This window comes from Lagopus muta, chromosome 22, assembly GCF_023343835.1.
Source record: "Lagopus muta isolate bLagMut1 chromosome 22, bLagMut1 primary, whole genome shotgun sequence".
Classification (NCBI taxonomy): Eukaryota; Metazoa; Chordata; class Aves; order Galliformes; family Phasianidae; genus Lagopus; species Lagopus muta.
The window spans coordinates 1,294,017-1,314,142 of record NC_064454.1 but is presented as its reverse complement, the minus strand read 5'-3'; the positions used below and the strand labels follow the sequence as shown (position 1 = coordinate 1,314,142).

The window sequence follows — 20,126 nt, the reverse complement described above, 5'->3', positions numbered from 1 at the left end:
GCTGCCTCTCGGGGCCGCGAGGGGAGCGAAGGAACAGCGCCGCGAGGCTCCATCTCTCGCCTGTGGGTTCCTGAGATTTTTGTCCTTGTTTTGTTTTCGTTTATTGTTTGTTTGTTTTGCATCGGGAAATCGCGGCGCGGAGGCGGTTTGAAGGAGCGCAGCGCACGGCCGCGCGCTCGGAGCTCCTCGGTGCGCAGAGCTGCGCCGCTGCCTCCCGCCTCGTGCCGGATCCTCCGCTGTGCTCAGCGCCCTTTGTGCGGCGGGCACGCGGCCATTCGGAGCCGTTTAAAGCTCCCCTCCCCAATGCGGGGGGATCCCCGCACATCCCGTGGTTCCGGAGCTGCCCCTCGGACTACGTGCGATGCGCTGCGGGAAGGGCGTTGGGTGCGCGGGGTGCGCCGGGCTGGCTTGGCCTCCCAGGTTGGCTCAGCGCTCCGTACGGTGGGGATGGCGGTGTTGGGTCTTCAGAGGGAGGATCCGTAGCGCTGTGGGTGAATTGTGGCTTCAGGTACGCCTTGAAGCTTGGGAGCGCGTTCGTAGTTAGATCTCTGGTTTCGTAGAGCGGTTTGTGTCGGAAGGGACACAAAGGCTGTCTGGTCCCAGTCCCTGCAATGCACAGAGACACCCACAGCCCCATCTGCTGCTCGGAGCCCCATCCCTGACCACGGCTGCCTGCAGGGATGGGGCACTGCTGCCTGTGCCCGTGTGTCCCTGCCGTCCCGTCTCTTTCTCTGCAGAGAATCTATCTGAAATCTCAATCTCCTGCTCCGTACCGGATTGATGGCTTTCTAATTATAAGAGGGTGATGGGATCAAATCATCTTTTGTTGCGCTTTTGTACTTTCCACGTGAGATAGTGCAGAAAACAGCACTTTGGACAGAGACTTGGATGGCCTCTGCTCTGTCCCAGCGTGTGGTGTTGGCCAATATTGTCATTGGGAAGAATGCCATTCATTGGAATATGTGAAAAGTGAAGGAGGTGGAACCTTAAAATGTGCTATTTCATTTCAAGAAAGAGAGATAAGAATGGAGAGATCCCAAAATGGCACTCCTTTCAGCATGGAGTGGGATGGTGGGGCTTTGGAGACCAGGATAAGAGTAAATCTGCCAGTGTGGGAGTTCTGAGCAGGGAACCTTTTCCACAGAACGGGGATGAATGCTCTACACGGACTTGTTTTGTGTCATGCAGTTTCATTCCTGCTGCACAGATGTCTCCTCATCGTAGTTTAGCAAAATTAGGTTAGGCTTGACTGAACAATTTATTTTGACTAGCAAGTAAATTATTATATATTCTTTATGAGAAAGAGCAAGCAAATGGTTCTTGTGAGTGGAATGATTTGTTTTCATGAGGCTTACCAAAGGTTTTATGGAGTACCAGAGCGTGCACCCTTCTACGTCTGCTGATTTTATGAAGTTTAAATGCACTGGAGCCATCCAGAGGAATCATTTTATTGCTTTGAGGACATACAGTGATTGAGATAATGAAATGGGAAAAGGAAAATGCAGAGGCTCTGACAGCGTGCTCTTTGTAACCCCTGCTATGCAATGGATGCAATGGAACTGGAAGTATTAATATGAAATTAGTAATGCGCAGAAATATTAGTTCACTGCTAGAGGCAAATGGTTGTTAAATAGTTCAGCTTGTAATCTTGATGTGGGACTTGTTTATTTAAATGTACTTACCAAGATTTTGGAGAAGTGAAGGGTATTTGAGGCAGGTCAGCAAAGCTGCCACTGAGGGGATGGATTTTCTAGAGTTGTCTGCATGTTTGAAGCTGAACATTGCAGTGTTGCTGTGTATCTTTCTGATGCACTGTGAGGTATCCAGATCCCAGTTCTGGACGTTCTGTTTTCCTGCAACACGAGTGGGGGAAGTACAGTGATGTCATTGAGTTTTCCTTCTGAAAAAGAAACGTTACTTTGCCATTTAAATGCATTGTTTTGCACGCAGTGTCAGCCTGTATTGTGGGAGGACTGCAGTCAACTTCCCTCATTTCCACACAAACAGGATCTCAATAACACCTATTTCCAAAAATAGGAGTTTTTTCCTATTTTATTATGTCTAGAGGTGTTTGTATAAGTGACAAAGATTGCTGTGGGTTCCCTTGGCCTTTGACAGAATCACAGAATGGCCAGGGTTGGTAGGGACCTCAAGGATGATGAATCTCCAACCTCATGCCACGTGCAGGGCCTCCAACCTCCCCATTTAATACCAGACCGGGCTGTTCAGGGCCCCATCCAACCTGGCCTTGAACACCTCCAGGGATGGACGGGACATCCACAGCCTCTCTGGGCAGCCTTTGCTTCCTTCTCTCCACAAACGAGAAGGAGATGTTGGCCTCTGAATTATTTTCCTTTGCATTTCCTCTTAGCACGGTCTCATCAATGATGCTATTGTGTCACAGCTGTTGGCTCCATCCCGTTTTGGGTGATCCCCGGGTGCGGATAGAGGGAGACACAAAAAGAAACGTGAGGAAATCTGGAGGTTTTGCATCCGGACGCTTGGGCTGATTGATCTCCTGGTGCTGTGGTTGCTATCGGTGGCACGGCTTTGTGCTGCACCTCAGCCTGGTATCACAGCGAGCTGATGGAGGGGATCTGTGTGCTGAGCTGAGCTCGTTCTCTCGTTCTCCTCCCGTGCACGACTCGGAGCTGAACGCGTGGTGCCTTCATTGCCTGCCTTGAAAGCTGTTCCGTGTCGCTGCTGCGATTGCGGTCTGTAATGCCGTAACGTGAAAGGAACAAACTACAGAACATCAGCAGCTATTTTTTCCTAGAGGGGAGGGAAAGAAAAACAACAAAAAAAAGTCAATTTAGTAGCTGGGGGTGGTGAAGCAGGTCCTCCGGTCCGGCCGGTGTGAGGATGTTAATTTTCATAGCGATTGCCATTGTGATGCTAATCTAGGAGCTGCCTGGCTGCGAGCCCTGAGTCAATGGCACGGGGGATGTGCGTGCCGTGGGCATTAAGGAGAAGCATCTCATTACCAGCCAGCTATTGTTATGGAAATGAGGTCTCCCAGCCAACCAGAGCTTGGAGGATGGCATAACGTGAGGAGGTCCAGCTGCGGGTCATCGATTCATTTCGAGCTTGTCTGGTTGAAACAGTTTCTTTTCAGCGTTAGTTTTGTGGTTTTCTTTGTTTTTGACTCATAGCTGGGAACAAATCACTGTCACTGAACAGTCGAGACTGGGGAACTTGAGGGAATTTCAATGTATTGTGTTGGGTGGAAAGTGTAGGAAGGCAGAGAAGCCGTCTGTCAATACAGCAATGTGACGTGAATCCTGCTTCTGCTTTTACTGCTGTACTTTTGCCGTACTTCCCTGCCGGTTTTTCTGCATTGCCTCCGTTCTGCCCTTGTAAAACTCTCCAGGTGTGTAGGTGATGTGACCCTCCATATGCCACTTGGAAACAGCTACACTCAGCCTTACTTACGGTGCGTATTCAAGTCCTAGAAATTGTTTTAGAAACTCTAGGTAATGGAAAAGCCTGAGAGAAGTGCTGCAGGTGTGGCAGATGGCACAGCTGTGACTGAGCTTGGTTCTCCTGTGAAGGCTCCTGCTGACCTCTGCCATGCACACACACTGGGCTGCTCCTAAGAGCATTACAGAGCCCTGATGCATTTCAGTTATTTGATGCTTTCTGTTCCTGGACTCGATGAGACCAGCTTGCTGTATCCATGTGCAGTGTCACGTTATTTGGAAATGGCTAAATTAATTAAAAACTGCCCTTTGAAGTATTTAGTAAATTGGATTTGCTTTCCCAGCAGTGGACAGGAAGTTAATCGTGTCTAAGCTGATGTTGACTTCTGCAATCTGATTTTCCCTGCAAAGAAACTTTATTAACTAGTTGTTAAATGCACGCTTAATTAGGCGTTGATTGTTTAAGCTGATAAACCAGCGCTACCAGGTTTGCTGCAATCAGTTTGGTACATATGCCATGCATGCTCTTCCTTATCTTTTGTTTTTTGGTTGAAGCACAATCTTAGCTACCTTCATTCTAATTATTTGAGTAATTTATTGTTTTTCAAGTGATGATTATGACTGAGCTGTTGGCATTCACTGGATGTTCTCTCGCTGTTTACTGACACATGTAAGTCTGGGTTTTATAGTCTCATCTGTGGATCTTATAGCAGCATGGCTCTGCTGCCCTTCTTTTAGCCTATAGCTTAGGAAAAAGGTGCCTCCAGATCTCCCCTTCTGAAATCATTGTTTTAAGAGCCCATGCTCGGTTTGTTTTGCTTTTGTAGCCAAATTGCAGCATTTGGAGCAAATCCTGTTGCTGTAGCTTGAAGTCTCCAGCTGAAGGGAGAGTTCAGCGTAAATTACCGATCAATGATTCATTCATCCTCTTGTCAACTTAATTGCTCTCTCTGAGGGGAAAAAAATAAAGAATTGATTTAAGTGGGAGGCCCATCCTTCTGAGTCCGTGCTGTCGTGTGGTAAGAAGTTCAATTCGGTGGCTCAATCCTCAGCAGAGCTTCTTGGTGTCTTTGCATGGAGCTCTCTGCCACCTCGCCTTTGAGCCCCTCCACTGCTGCTTTGGTTTCACTGAGCCCTTTCTGGAAGCTGCAGTGCTTCCATCTGGAAGCTTCCTGTGCTTCCATCTCTTCCCAGGGTGCCTCATCTTTTGCCTTTCCAGAGCTCAGCTTCTCATCATTATGGATGGAAAAGCATTGATTTAGAGTATGCATTAATAACCCTCTTCAGAAATCAGAGAAAAACTGGGTTTAAATCATTAAACCAGGATGATAAGTAGTTTGGGCCTGCCTTCTTGGGGATTACAGGATAAAACGAGGTGCTTAAACATCCCTGAGGTTTTTGGTTGGATGGAGGGTCACTTGGTCAGCTGCAGCCTGAGATACGGCCCTGGGTTTCCTGACTGTGGGTCTTCAACACGAGGGTCACGGAATGAAGCACAGCATGTGGATAAACCCACTGTGATGGTTCAGATTTATCTTGTGTGCTTCTGTTTACTTTAAGCAGGCTTTATACCAGATCTGCAAACTCTCAGTGCTGTGTTATTCTTGGTTTGGTCTTTTAAAGGCTCTTATGCCTTACAGCTAGCATAAAGCAGGCGAACATTTCTTCTAGACAAAGCGTGCTCATGGGACATCCCATAGTGTGAATCAAACTCGTGCCGTTGGGTAATTCAGCAGCACAGATGTGGTGCTATTCCCACAGCTGTGATCCCACAGTGCAGAGCAGGGAAGGTGACAGTGATGTAATTACTGCTGGTGACTTGCTTTTGAGGTGCAGGGATGGAAGGTGGTGTTCTAAAAGCTTTGGCATCACCTACTGGCAGATGGAGATCATCAGTTTTGCTCAAAATAACTGTCAGGAAGGTGCTGGGTTCTTATAACTCACTTGAAAATTCCTATTTCTTCAAGAATACCATGTTTAATGTTCTGTGTATCTCATTATCGGAGTTATGCTTAGCAGCAGATGAGTGTCTATTAAAATGATGAAGTCTTGCTTTTACTTTGGTAGCAGTGCTTGCTGGCACTGGGTAGGTGTGTGTTCTCAGTATTCAGAGTGTTCAAGGTTCATGTAGATGCTCTGTGGGGAAAGGAGAGTACAGTCCTTGTGTTTTGAAAGCAGTCTGGTATCTTTTGGTGCTGATGTGAGAACAGAAGTGACAGTGGCATTTGGAGAACTAAGGGACCTGGCTTGAATTCTTTGCAGCTGGAGAAACCATGGAATATCCCAACTTGGAAGGGACCCATTAAGATCATCGAGTCCAACTCATATGGAAGCACACATATACGCACACACATAGCTAGAAAGCCCTTCTTTGAGCATAACTTTACTCGTTACAAGAGCCTTTGGGTATTTGTTGGGATTTACCCTTTTCCTCCTTGTTATGATTCATGAATGTCTTCATTAGACTTCATAATAGCCAGCTTATGTGCTGTAGCCTGAAGACATGATATATTTAAAAAAAAAAAAGGGGGGGGGGGGAGGAGGGGAATATCTTTTGTGATTAGAGTTGTACAGGAAGCATCTCTAGAGAGTTAACTCCCAATTCAATAGGAACTGTTAATTTATATTTGAGGTTTCGCTTCCAGTCGCTTGTCTCTATGGTTCTCATCTCCTCCCTCGCACCCTGGCTGTGTAAGAATTGCAGCATTTGGGTGTTGTTGTTTTCAATGTGTATACATACAGGAGTGTTACTTTAGAGCTGCTGACAGTCCTCGCTTTGCACTGAAATGTAGAACGTGTTCACTCGTGTGAACTCATGAATGAGTTTAATTTGAACACGGATATCTTCTGACACAATTTGTGGAGCAGAATGCTCCGATTCTTCCTCACTTGTATCCGTATGTGATGTGTTTGCTGGAGGTTGATTCAATAGCTGACTGAATCAGTGGCTGTGTTTCACAAAAAGTTCTGATAATTTATTCCTGAAGTGCAAATGAGATTCCGTGGTCCTTCAGCTGAATGGTGCTTAAGGCAGCTTGGTGTGGAAGGCGAGGTCCCTGGTAACTGCTGCAGCCCATTTCATTGAAGAAACAGGAACAAAAGTTTGTTTGTAACTCTGCTGGAACGGAGAACAAAGGCTTTGGGGACCTTTGAACCTTTGTGGCTGCGCATCTGAAGGAAGAATTGTTCAGGAATGGGAAAAGCTGCCAGAAGAGCAGAGCTGTGTGTTCCCTCCATCTTTATGCAGCAGGGTTTAATGACCACATTTAAAGCAAGGAAAGTAATTAATTGGAAGATTTCTTTCTTGTTCTTCCTACTGGTCTGCTTATCAGCCATGCAGGGATGGTTATCCTATCAGTTTTTGGTTTTACTTTTTTATTGAGCCAAGGTTTCTTTTAATTATTTCTTTTTAATGATTGCATTGGCTTCTTCCTTCTTGTTTCTTGAAGAAACCTGCTGGTTGGTTACGTACTCAGATGCATTTGGTTTTTTGGTGGTTGTTCTCCTGTGTGTGTTTGCATTCTCTGCAAATAACCCTGGCCCTGGAAGTGCTTTGTTTCCCCTCTTTCTGACTGCACTCTCATTTCACAATCACTTTTCACTCTGTGGTGGTCATCTCTCCAAGGGAGGCAGGAAGGAATAATCAGTGCTCTGAAAAACTGCTCCTTCTGTGCAAGGTGTGCTGCCTGGCGCGCTGTGGGTTGGTCTCCATCACTTCTGCATGTGTGTGCATGGCTGGTGGCAGCTGGGTTGAATTTTATTCTGATTTTGGTGTTGTCTCTTCACTCTGCTTTCCAGCTGGCCCAAATGGAGAGATAACTCAAACCATTTCTGTTGCTTCTTAAAACTTTTGTCTTCCTCCTAGCCTTTGCTGGCGCTTTCTGTAAGGTTGGGCTGCGTTGAAGGAAAACTCACCCTTGTGCCTTGCAGTTGTGTGAAGCCTGGCTCCTCAAAGTGTAGCTGAGCTGTAGAACGGTTGTGCTGCATCTCTGAAGCTCTCTACAGCATTACAGGTGTTGCTTTACTCTCTGCTTCTCCCTCTGATAGATACACAGCAAGCTGAACTGCTCAAACCTTTCATTTTAATAAGATTTCACTGTGCATAGTGCTCTTTATCTGATACTTTGCCAGTTATCCACAGAGCAGTCGTAAAGTGTGTAACAAATCCAATAGATCCTTGGCCATTCGGTTTCATAGACATGCTGTATTAATTTGTGGATAATGCAGCTGTCTGGAGTAGCTCTGGGAGGCTTTCTGAGCATATTCACCTACGCTGCAGGAAAACCTTCCCTGCTTTCCATCGCTCAGCACAGGAACTCCTTGCGTTTCCCTTTTGTCAAGCACCAGGTTTAAGAATTAAGCCACAGTTAACTCCTATGATTAAAAACAGGAAATGCAAACGTATAGATTGGTGCTATAGAGAACTCAATTTGTCAGCTCTTATCTCTGGAGAACGTGTGTGGAGGAGGGCTGCCATATGGCTGCTAAATATAACACAACTTTCTCCTGCAAGCATTCAGAAAAGTACAGAAGTTCGCAATCTGCTATCTGTGCTTTTAATAAGAAAGTGCTGCAGATTTTAAGAACCTTCTGAGTGCAAACTGAGGTGATGGGAACGGAGCCAACAAGTCATGTAATAAAATGCAAGCGTTTCCTGAGGAGGTGACGTTGGCTGACACAGGGGTGAGGTGCTCAGCATCTTGCAGATGCCCATCCCTTTGTTAGCAGTTTCTGTAAAGCAAGGTGGTGATGCAGGCTGGGTGATGTCAGCTGTCAGTGCTCCCTGCCCCCTGGCTCCAATAGCCTCCATTCTTGCTTGCTTCAAGCATCTGCATTGTTACATCCCTGCACTGAGATGCCACAGAACTTGGGCTCCTGCTGCAGCTGTTTGAACACACAGCTTGGTTATGGGCATTCCAGATTTGTCTTCAAAAGATCTTGTTCATTTACCCAGCTTTTATGTTTGCTGGAGGTGCTGCCAAGGCACAGATGATTCTGTGTTCTTAAGAATACAGATGTAATTGAAATACGGTATGTTTCTAGTAAATGATATCTGTAGGTAAAATGCTAGGAGAACCCATCCGTGCACATTCTGCAACACAGGATTTCTGCTTGGATTTCAGTGGTGGACATTTCTGAAAAGCATTTTGCCATGTATGTCAGTCATGTTCTGGTGGGGAAAAGCCTATGAAGAAAAGCAGAGCCCCAGTGCAATCTAGATGTAATGTCTTCTCCCTCCCTGTGCTTCTTCTGAAGCTTCATGTAACAAACTGTATAATCTAATAGCTAAGGATGTGTTATTCTGGGCAGGCTTTGACAGCTGAAGTGAAGATTTAATAAGTTTTGAATGGAAACAACCAAAGTAGGTGCAGAATTTCTGATTTAGACATTCTGAAGTGCTTTGCTAATGTTAGCATGTGAGCAATTCTAGGGCTGCACATAGGGATAAAAGGTGCTATGCTGAAATATCTGATAGGAAGAGCTTATCCTGGAAGAGAATCAGAAGAGAAACTGTATTAGTTGTATTCCTTTAGGCCTTTGGAATATTTCAAAGGGATGGGTATAGTTTTACTGATGGGGTTTTGGTGGCTAGAAATGCAGTCAGGCAAATCCCAGCTTGTTGGGGCAGGGAGTTCCTTTGTGCACTGGAGCACATGTGTGCTTTCACTGCTTTCTCTATGAAGTTCAATTGCAGGCAACAAAAATGCACTTTGTTGTTCTTTAATAATAAATAACAACGCAGCAGTTTTGATCTTGAAAGCACTGCTCAGACCTTAATTAATCTTCATAATAGCGCCTTGGGAGAATTGAAAGTGCTCCCTGTGCTGTTGGACAAGGAGCTCCTCAACCTGGAGATGTGAGAGGGTTTGCTTGGGTTGTGTTGCAGTGGTGCTGGGATGGTTGCTCTGATGTTCCTGGCGCTGCTCCTCCATGCTGTGCTGCTGCTCTCATGGATGTGTTACAATTCTCACCAAAATCCTAAAGAATTGCAGCTGTAATTTTCTTTCTTTTTTTTTCTTTTCAATTCCCATCTGAGCGTTACCACTTATGCATAAGCATGTTGGAATTCCCCTTTGGGTGTTTCCATAGGCACAACACGGTGTAGGTTTGTGTGTGTGGACGCTGAGAGAGCAGGGATGCAGAACTGCACCTCACAAAACCTGGCCCACAACTTTTTTTTGTTGCAGGAATGGCAAATAGAAGAACATACAGCCCTGGATAGAAAGTGTCTCTGTCTCCCTCCTCTAATCTTCCTAGTTCTTTATCAGGTTTAAAATGAGGAGGAGGAATTAATGCAGGTGCTCAGTTTTCAAAGCTCTTCATAGGTAATTGTTAATTTGCATTAAAGAGCACATCCTGGTCTGAATGCCTGTAGCATACATTTGGAGAATGAAGTAAGAATAGCAGATCAAAACTGAGGCTGTCCAACTCATCTGCAGAAGCAGTTTGTGGAGCTTACCATGGAGAGGCAGCAATCTCTCCACACAGTTCCACATGGAGCCACTGTTCATGTCTATGTAGATGCTGGCATGGCAGAACCAAGGTCAGGCTGCTTAATTCTGTCCTGAAAAGCTGTTCTGCTTTTTTTTTTATGTCCTGAGATGCTCCAACATAACAAGCAGCCCCTGATTGGTTTTCCTGCAATGAACTCCAGCTTTGACAGCAGGCGCTGGAATTTCTGCTGCTGGTTGCACCAATTTGCATGAGGAATGGATGTGGGCCTGTGTTGCAAAGCAGAACTGTTGGCAACCGGTTGAACAAGTTGGAAGGGTTCTCAAGTAGGAAGAGCAAAGTCAGCAGAATCCTGTAACTGATGTGAAAACCCTGTTAGGCTTCACCTGGTGACCTCGTCATCTCAGAAGAACTTGCTGACAACACAGTGCTCCCAGCTCTGCTTGGGTGAAGGGCTTTGCAGTGTTCTCTACTGTGGTCCAGGAGCTGCTGATTATTTGGTGCATGCATTCCAAGGGGAAATCTGCAAAGTGATTTATTTCCACTCTTCTAATTTCCTAGAAATGCCATGAATTCAGCTGGCTGAGGGGCAACTGTGAATGCTGATTTGCTTTGAATAGAGGATGCAGAACATCCTCGGGAAGCTGTGAAGTTTTCAGGCTTTTGTGATTTCATAAGCACCGTAGGAATTTTTATTAAGCAAAAAAGTTTTGCAACTGTGTTTTTCTTAGGTTAGGTTTAGGAGTTCTGTTCTTCTGGTTTTTTGATAGGTAAAACCTTCAAAGTGAGGGAACTGCAATCTTGTAACGTATGAATTGCGCCACCCCAAACCTTCTGCTGCCTCATCAACAGGCAAGTGAGAATATAACTTGTGCACAGTGGTTGCTTACACAGAGTGGCCAAAAGGAAAGGTCTTGGTAACCAAATACCCACATTATTCTGCACCATCTGGGTCTGATCACAGGTATGTGAAATTTGATGGGTTGAGCTTTCAGAAGAGCTTAGATCTCATTCCTTTCTGAGGAATACGCTGCAATAACGCTCCTGGTTTAAAAATAACATTTAAGGATATGAACTTGAATACCTTTCACAAGTTTTAAAGCTCTTTTTACAAATACAGTGACCTCAGTGAGATGGCAACAAAGGGGTGAGGGTTTTATTATGCCTGGAATTCATTTCTGAGCCTTTGTGCATCCCCTGGGAAAGGCTTTTCTTCCTTCCTGGAATGTGTTCCTGGTGTTGCCTCGCAGCAGACTTAGCTGGGAGTGGAGGGAATGCATTATCACCTTAAAATAAGGTAAAATCTCATTCCTGCTTAGCATGGCGAGCATTACTGATGCTTAGCTACCCAGAAGGAGCTGTACAATTCCAGGTGGAAATATTTGATGTGTTAGTGCCCAGGCAGGTATGGGTATAAGTGTTAGCTCTGAAATCTTCTAATTCTTGCTTGAAATTTGCCAGCAAGTTGTTAGACAAAGTTACTGAGTGGCTTGGCTGTGTATGAAGGATCCTTGTAAGATGTTGTCGTTGTATTTAACATTCCAAAGCATCATCATAAGAAGTGTGTTCTCTTCCCAAGTGCTGAATGCATTAAATCCAACTTATCCATGTGGTTTTCAAGGGCCAACGCTTCCGAGAAAAGCATGCAGAAGGGATATGTGGAGTTTTTGAGTTGGTTCAGAAGGTCTGAATTCAGCATGTCTAACAAATGGATAACTGAGAACTCAGTGAGGCTATTCTTGTCACTATGGCAAGAAAAACCACCTTTGTTTTAATGTGGAGATAGCGTGTGGGTTCAGTAACTGCATCTTTTGTCTGCAAGTGTCAATGGTAGCAGTGGAAGAAGACCTGAATGCATTGCAGCAGCTGAAGCTGTGTGCAGTGGGCTGACCTGCCTGTTGTTTGGAAGGTCATCATTGTTGCCTTGCTGCTTCCAGCAAGGTGTGCTCCATTTGTGTGGGGGAACGGGGATGACGCCGAGCTTCAGCCAATGCTTTTCAACTGCTGGTTTATTAGGGTTGTTGCTGACTGACATATGGTATGACATACGGTGCTATTTACCACCTCCGTGTCTGAACTGACAAGGAAATGATTTATTTATTTATTTAGCATTTAACTCCATTAAGTACTCTTAGGCACCATCCAGCGGTACCCCGGCCAAGTCAATTTACAGTTTGCTTTTCTTTTGTTTATCCCATCTGCTTGTGACTGTTTGTTTTCGTTGGCCGGGCAGGACGATGTGAAATTGCTCTGTAGTGTGGAGTCAAGCGTTGCATCTCCTTTCAAAGTCACCCTGGTTCTCTCCAGAAATAAGAAACCAACTCAAAACACTTGGGCACAACTCCCAGCGCCACAGCAGGCGCTGCTGGGTTTGCTGTCTTCCAGCACTGCTGTGCAACCACTGCAGTGAGGATGCTCTTTGTCTTTATTACTGCTATCTCAACAGCTACTTTAAGGCTTCTACTTAAGCAGATGTGTGGCTGTGTACACATGTGAAGGTAAGTGGAGCAAATGCTTGAGTATGGGTTTATACAGAGAGAGATGAAGAAAGGTCTTGGTTCTACTGATGTAGGAGGGCTCATGTTTGCATCTGCCCAGCTTCTATGAGATAGTCCAATTTCTTCTGTGGATTCTGCAGTTTTCCAGCAAGAAGAAAGCACTGTGAATGTTTACAAACAGTTTGAGGAGTTCTCTTCACTCTGATTCTACTTTTCTTTTCCATTGGGAACAGCCTGACTGAAATGTGGGCATACATTTCCATTAAAGCTGTCAGAATTTCTTGCTACTTGTCACGCTTCCCTTCTGTAATCAGTCACCTTGTGAACGTTCACATTGAGAGAAAGCAATTCATGTTTTCCACCCCTTGATAGGCCTCATTTTCTTTTATTTCCTGCTCACAAAGGTAATGCTTACTCTAAACAAGTAAACTTCTTTAGGCTGTTAAAATGACTGCATTCTCTGCTTGCTGCATAGGTAAATGCAGTAGGACAGATAAATTGCAAGCAAGGTTCTGGCTTCTGATGATTTCCCAAATTTCTCCTCTGTCCCAAGTGAGAAAAGCTCATTCTGGAATGTAAAATATTGGTACTTTTGGTGTATTTAATGCAAAATATACGAAACATGTAAAGAAAAGGTTTTGGTGTGGGGTTGTTATTGTTGCTTTTTGCCATTGCAGTTATTAGGCTTTCCATGATGTCAGGCTCTTTCTCCCAACAGAAGAAGATATTTTCTACTTATATGAAGCTTTGCAAAGATGAAGAGGTTCAAAACTGAAAAATCTGCATGCCGTTGAAAATTCTCTTAACTTTTCTATTGTAAATCATTTTTATGTAGGTACGTGAGCACTAAAGGGTAACACAAAGTAGGGAAGCAAATGTAGGTGGTGTGGCATGTTAAAGACCTTAAAACAAGTGGTGGAAGCAGATTCTTCCTGACACTGCAAGAGAAAGCTAAAAAGAGAATTCTTTGGCCCTGGTGTAAATGCTTTCATCCATGGGATGACATTGGAGCCCCAGCATTTAGTGGGGATATTACTTTAAGTAGAACCTTTGGGGCCATAACGTTGCTGGTGCTCAGACATTAATTTCTCTTTTCATCATTAAGTTCCTAACTCTGAAATGGATGAGCCCTAATTTCCTTGAACAGAACCTGAAAGTTGGATTTGAGCTTTATTTTTTTTCTGATGTTGTGAAAACAACCTGAAAGGTTAAGAAGAAAACCAACAAAAAGTTGTCAAATTACTTCTCATTAAACAAACCCAAATCCAAACCTGTTTATTTAGCCCGTGTTTTTTAGAAGCTTTCTTAGGTTGCTTTTTGTTGTCTTTAGTATAAAAGGGAGATGAAATGTCCGTGTTTTGGAAATGGAGATGAATCCCTCTGAAGTGTCTTTAACAAACCCTGCTTCATTTTGATGTCCATCCTTTGGAGGAAGTGTTGTCAGAGCACTTGAAGTTTTCCCTTCTTTTGATGTATGAGCGTTTGAGATCTCTTCAACATCACTTTTACTGTAAACAGTCCCAAATGCAGCCACGAAACGAGGTGAGCAGAGAAAGCAAATGACTGATGAGTAAGATTTGCTCAAGAATTTCTAATTTAGCCAAAAGATAAAAAAAACTGGTTTTCCAACCCTTGTGTTTCTGTTCATGTGCCCCATGTCAGCTTATGGTCTGTGAAATCAATTGCATGCCTATAGTTGTGCAGATCTGGTTGGTTTTGTTATTGCCCTTAGTGAAGTTAAGGATGCTGGTATGTGAGGCACTTTTGTTGAAACAGTTTTATTTCATACCAGTTAAAAAATAGAGGGCTATAACTGTACAGTGTGAACTCTATGGGGGGCATTTGTGCAGTCCAGAGGGGATGTTTGTTCTCTTTTTCTAAGTGTGCTCCAAGAAGAGCAGGAAGGTATGGCAGCATTGCTGCTGGATGCTGTCTGCATCTCTGTGAGCGCTCAGTGCTCTCCTGTGTTTCATGATAGCCACAGTTCTGGTGCAGTTTTTTGTTTCTGAGCAGTAACATCCCGAGGTGAGTGGTGTATAAATATGATGTGCCAATAGAAGCTATCTGTAGTTTGAATTCTGCCCATAATATGTTATACACTACAGATTTTTCAGGGGTAGAGGTGCAGGGTTGAGCCTTCGATTCACTTTGATCCACGCTGTTTCTGACAGTTGAAATGTTATTGACCAAACACACATTTATGTTTGTTCAGCAGGAATATACCTTCCGTGAGAGCTGCCATCTGTTCTGTTTATTCTGCATCTGTGGGTTTACATTTTTTTTTCCTTCTGGGTGGACTTGCTCTTATTTCTGAAATCTGTAGTAGATGATTAATAGCTTTCTTTCTTAAAAATGCCTTCCACCAATTCATTATGTAATATAATTGCACCTTAATGCAAATACAATTTAAAGCAACCAACTGCTATGAGACCTTCTCTTTCATTTTTCCTATTGATAGACTTGCTGGGTATTTGCCTGATGCAGCTCCCATTGCCAGCAGAGGAAGTTTTTAACTCTTCCTCCAACAGGTTTGATGCAGTGCAGTGCTGTGAGTGCTATTGTGCTGCAGCATGGCCAACATGCAGCTTTATTGCTATGTAATGATCCCCTCCTCTCATATTGTGTAGTTATCACATTAAGCTGTGATCCATCAAGCTGGTTCAGTTGCAACTGAGCTGCAGCAGGAGATTATCATCTCCCCAGTGCTCCCTGCTGTCCCCTCAGGCCTCTGCTCTCTGTGTGCACTTGTCACTCCTTAACCCAAATCTGCCAGAGCACTCTAGGTTAGGAATACAGTAGTTGTGGTGCTTAACATAACCAGAGAGATTTGAGAAGTCCAGGGATGGAGCTGGAGCTGCTGCTGTGGCTTTAGGAACTGAAGCAGCAGAAATATCAGGGACCTTAGGAGTAACATCAGTGAGGATTGCGTTTGATTTCAGGGTGTATCCTGCAGCAGTGGTCGCTGTGCTCCTGCTGACTTGAAATCGATTTGAAGTTGTTCAGCTTCTATGAAGAAGCCAGCACAAAAGTCAGCAACAGTGGCAGTTAGGGGATGTCCTGGTGCTGTAATGGAGGTGAAACAGGGAAACTTTTAGAAGGAATCCAACCCCCATCTCTTCTGAGAATGCTCTCCTTGCAGACAGAAGTTTGCTGACAGCTCTGGTCTTTGCTGTATTAACTAAAGCAGTGCAGATCTTGTATTTTGTAATGAACAGGCTGCAGAAATTGTGTTGTGACTGTGGATGTCTGAGCAATATGATGCCTTTTAAAACCAACATGTGTGTCTGTTGCAAAGCTATCTCAATTAACCTGCATTTCATGGCAGATTGGCTACAATTCCTTCAGCCTGCCATCATTCACCATCTTGGAGAAGTGAATATTAACAGTCACTCTGATTTAAGTAACACCCTTCCTTTGATCTAGAGGGGCAGAAGTTATTCAGGAGAGGAGACTTGAGCTGAGCAGAGCAGTGTGATGTATGAAGTGAGCTGGTGAACGTGGATCCATCTTCTCAGATTTTCTTTGCCTTCATATCTCAGTCTGCTGGTTGGAAGCTGCTTGTGAATATGGAGCAAGAAAACTGTTCTGAAATGATTTTCCTCACGTTTTAAAAATAAATTGCTTTAAGTGATGACCTCAGTTATTGAAACCGTGAAATACTGGGGCTGAAGACTGAAGGTTTCTCTTTCCCTGCTCTTTATTGATTTTTGTCATCCTTTTAATATTAAAGGTTATCCCCTCTTACCACCCATTGCCTTGAAGATCATTCTCTTTTCTGCAGACTTTATCTCCTAACAAAGTAAGAGCTTGTTCATTCCTCCCCAGCAAAGCTGTGATCTGTGCTGTCTCCTGTGATGTCACCTGCTGTAGAGTGCTTGCATCTTGTGTTGTGCTGCTCAAATCTTGACTCCGAAGCTCTCTGCAATGGTGACAAATAGAGTTAATCCCCTTTTACAAGTAGGCAGCATGAACTTCCCTGATGCTGACTGTAATCAGTGTTAGGTCTGGGCAAATACTTTTAATCTGAGACCCTTCTGCAGTTATTCATCTGGAAGGCACAAAGGAGCACGTATGGCCACCACCCTGGTACGCCATCCTGCACTGTGTGTGTGTGCATCCATTGCTTGGTGCTGAAGATCTGTTCTGTGTTTCTGTTGTCAGAGCCTTGGAAGTTGGTCCATCCCTTCTCTTTAGTGTCACCAAAGCTTGGGCTACAGCATTTGTTGCTTCTTTTTCCTTCCTTGTATACAGACCAAGTTTTGGTGCTGATGTTGTCTGGCCTACATTTTTAAATGTAGGTTATTCTATCTGACAAACCCTACGTTTTGGCTGCACCTTCAGGAACCTGTGTGTCTAAGAGGAGGTCATCACTTGAGCCTGGGGGGAAAAAGTGGTTTATTGAATTGCACTTTTCTCTTTGGATCCCTCTGCGTGTATTACGTGTGATGCTGCTCTGCATTGGCCCCATGCATTTGGCCAGCACAAATAGAAGTGTGCAGTACAGCCAGAGCATTGCTCTCCTGAGTTCTGGGTCCTGAAGGCTGGTGTGTCTTTAGATTTCACTCATTATATCATGTTAAATCTAATCAAACATGTGTGAAGTTGCTTTCTGTAGCCCATTTTATGACAGCATTTTTGATGGTGCAGAATTTTTTCACCTTATATGCATGTTGAATAATTCATGGCATTAACAAGTTTATGGCGAGGCAGAATCGTTTGTGCCCTGAAGCAAATACACTAAAATTGCAAACTTTGGATCCCACCAGAGACACATCCCTGTTCCACACGCTGTAATTGTGATCCATGTTTCCTAAACGTTGCAGTGGAGATGTTAGACCTAAACAGCAGTGACACTTCATGGTGTGCCAGTGCAAAGCAGCTGCCTCCATTACAGGTGGAAATAAAAGAACATATATTAAGGGGAGAGTAACCTCTGCTTACTGGGCAATAAACTTGCTAGACAATAAGGAAGCACTGAGCACACAGAACTATTAGAACGTGATTTCAAAGCCTTCCCTTGGATTCTTGTTAAGTAATGCTTTTGACTGACGCTGTGCTATTCAATATACTGCCTTGCTAAGAAGCTGAAAGAAAAAAAAATCAATTTAATTGTAAGATAGATTATAATCATTTGAATGCTGCTTAGCAGAGTGATGCAGCTTCAAACTTTAAGACGACTTAACAACAAAAATCTGTGTTGGTTAAGCATGTATCCAACATCTTTTTTCTGAAGTCTTTTCACTGTATTTGGTTTTAGATTGCTTCTTTCCTTGTGTTTCAGGTTGATTTTCATTCAAATCTTATGTTGTTCTGCAGAGTACATGCAAAAAAACATGTAAAGCTGTGCAGTTGTGACCTTAGCAGGAACTGGAATGTGTTTTCCTTCTTTCACGAATAGATTTTCCTTAATGAAGTCTCAATCCTGTGTCCTCCCTTGACTCAGACATCTAAAATACTCACCTTGGTCGGAACAGAGCAAGTTAGAATGGAACAAGTGGTACAATCAGAAATCTGGTGAAGGTGGGAATGTGTGTCACCAGTGTGGCTCGTTTCCATGTGTTGTTTAGACTGGAAGGTCTTTGACAGTCCTGGACATACTGCTACCCTTCATTAGTGCTCACTGGAGTTCAACAGCCCCAAATGCTTTGGTATGCGAGATGTGTATTCCTTTCACTAAGGCCATCTGTTTTTAAATGCAGAAATAAAGAGTGCTGCATGCCTCAAAAACTTAATCTACAAAATAAGCAGTGAAATGGTGTCTCTGAAAAGGATACTTCAATGAAAACCCAAGGCTGGAAGTCAGATATGGGTTATAGTCTTGAAGTTGTCGCTGAGTTGCTTGTGATTTTTAGGCAGCCCTTCTGTGGGTTGATAACTTGACCTCATAAAATGGATGAGGCAATGAAGGATTGACCAAAAAAAGAAGAAAACTCAACATGTCACACTCGAAAGGGAAAGAATTATAAGGTTAATTTGTGTAGTTTGCCAAAGATGTGAAAGATCCTTAGAAACAGGATGCTCAACATTTGAATGCTGAGCATTTCAAAATGACTTTCTCATGTAGATTTGATGCTGACATATAATTCCCTGGGTTGAAGATGCTGAAAAGCTGAAGCTGTCACCCTTTGCTAGCCAGTGCTAAGTACATGGGTAACAATGTGCTGTCAATGGCAGGGAAGGTCCCTGCACTCTTTGATGTTTTGTCACTTCTCTGATTCAAGTGGAGTTCCCACATCTTGCCCTGTGTCTGTCAGTTCTGGTGGGAGCTGGGGCACCCTGTGGGTCTGAGTCCCCCCCCATGGGTGCAGTCTGTGCCCCACACACGACCAAAGACCCCTAAGTGGGGTTGGAGCCATTTGGCTTTTTGTCATTGAGGTTCTATGAGCAAGATTGTTCACTTTTACTGTAATTCAACGACTTAACAGCTTGTGTGCATAACCAACCTTTAACTCTCCAAAGGCCTAATTGCAAAGGCTGTCTCTAGTTAGCGTGCTCCTCCTTTCTCTTTCATTACATGTCAATGCACCGGGTTAGGAATCTTATTTCAGCCTCTCTCTGGATCTAATAGTCCTGTTGACAGAAGTGAAAATCTTTCTGGAGGGTGGCAGTGGAGCAGTGGATGTGTTAAGCCTCTTGCTTTCCCCCCTCTGCTTGCAGTTTTAATTCCAATTCAGCATCCTATCCAAATCTGCTATTGCATTTCGTTAATCCTAAGAAGCTGAGTTGTTGTTGGTTTTTTTTTTTTCTCCTCTAGAGGAATTTTAATTATTTTTGGTAGCACACACGTAAAAAAGAAATCGGAAAAAAAATCCCTCTTCCTGTAGAGTGAGTTTGAAGTCGTTGCTATTGTCAGCTCTCAGTGGGTTACTGGAGTATAAATAAATTAAAGGTGGGGGGGGTGATCCTTTTGTTAACAGTGCATTCTGCTGCTTGTGGCTGCTATGGTAACAGATGAGGGAGAGACATGCTTGCATGGTGAAGCTTAATGGCAGAGCAGCAGAATGTAGTGAGGAATTTAGCTGGAGGAAGAAGGGAAGAGAGCCCAAATCCTTTAGCAGTGCTGTGAAATGAGTCACCGATTCAGGCAGATGGGGAAGGACTTCCACGTTTATTTACAAATGATTTAAGTCAGGTTGTGTTGGTTATATTTAGAGCAGGAAGAAAGGCAGTCTGGAGCTTTGGGGAGCAGTAAATGAGGAGATGCTGCCGTTGTTTCTTAAATGGAACCCTGAATGCCTTTCTTGACTCGAGACCTTTGCCAGCAAGAGCCAGTGGGCTTTCTGCCTCCAGCCTTTAAGATTTCAGTCTGTAGAGGTGAATTTTCTGATTCCACCCTACTATGTTAAAAATGAGGGTTTTTAACCCTTTCCTTCCTTGGGGGGGAAGGGGGGGGTAAATGGTGAATGTTGTGACTCTGCTTTTTCCTTCTGCACCTGGTTAGTGTAAAGCATTTCTCACACACTTCAAAGCTTTGCTGGAATAACAGAACTCGGGTGGAATCAGGAAGGGAGGGTTTATGGCAAAGGCTGCAGAATGTCATCTTCTGCCAAGCCTGGCTTTAGGTAGTGCTTTGAACCTGACAGATGTGATGAACCTGATTCTGTGCTCATTTGACTAGTGGCCTCTAGTTTTTAAACCCCAGAACTTGTAGAGGGGTGGATTTTCTTTTTCCCCATGTGTGTTTTGGCATTACTACCATGCTGAAGTACAGAGCTCCTGGGGAAGGGAATTGTCATCTCAAGTTTTTCTTGGTGAA

The 20,126-nt window shown here is 44.0% G+C and overlaps 1 protein-coding gene across 1 annotated transcript in view; it reads left to right on the top strand.

Annotated features, from left to right (window-relative positions):
• Positions 1–20,126, top strand: part of ARHGAP32 (Rho GTPase activating protein 32) — a 172,941-nt gene that overhangs the window by 186 nt on the left and 152,629 nt on the right. The window lies entirely within an intron of this gene.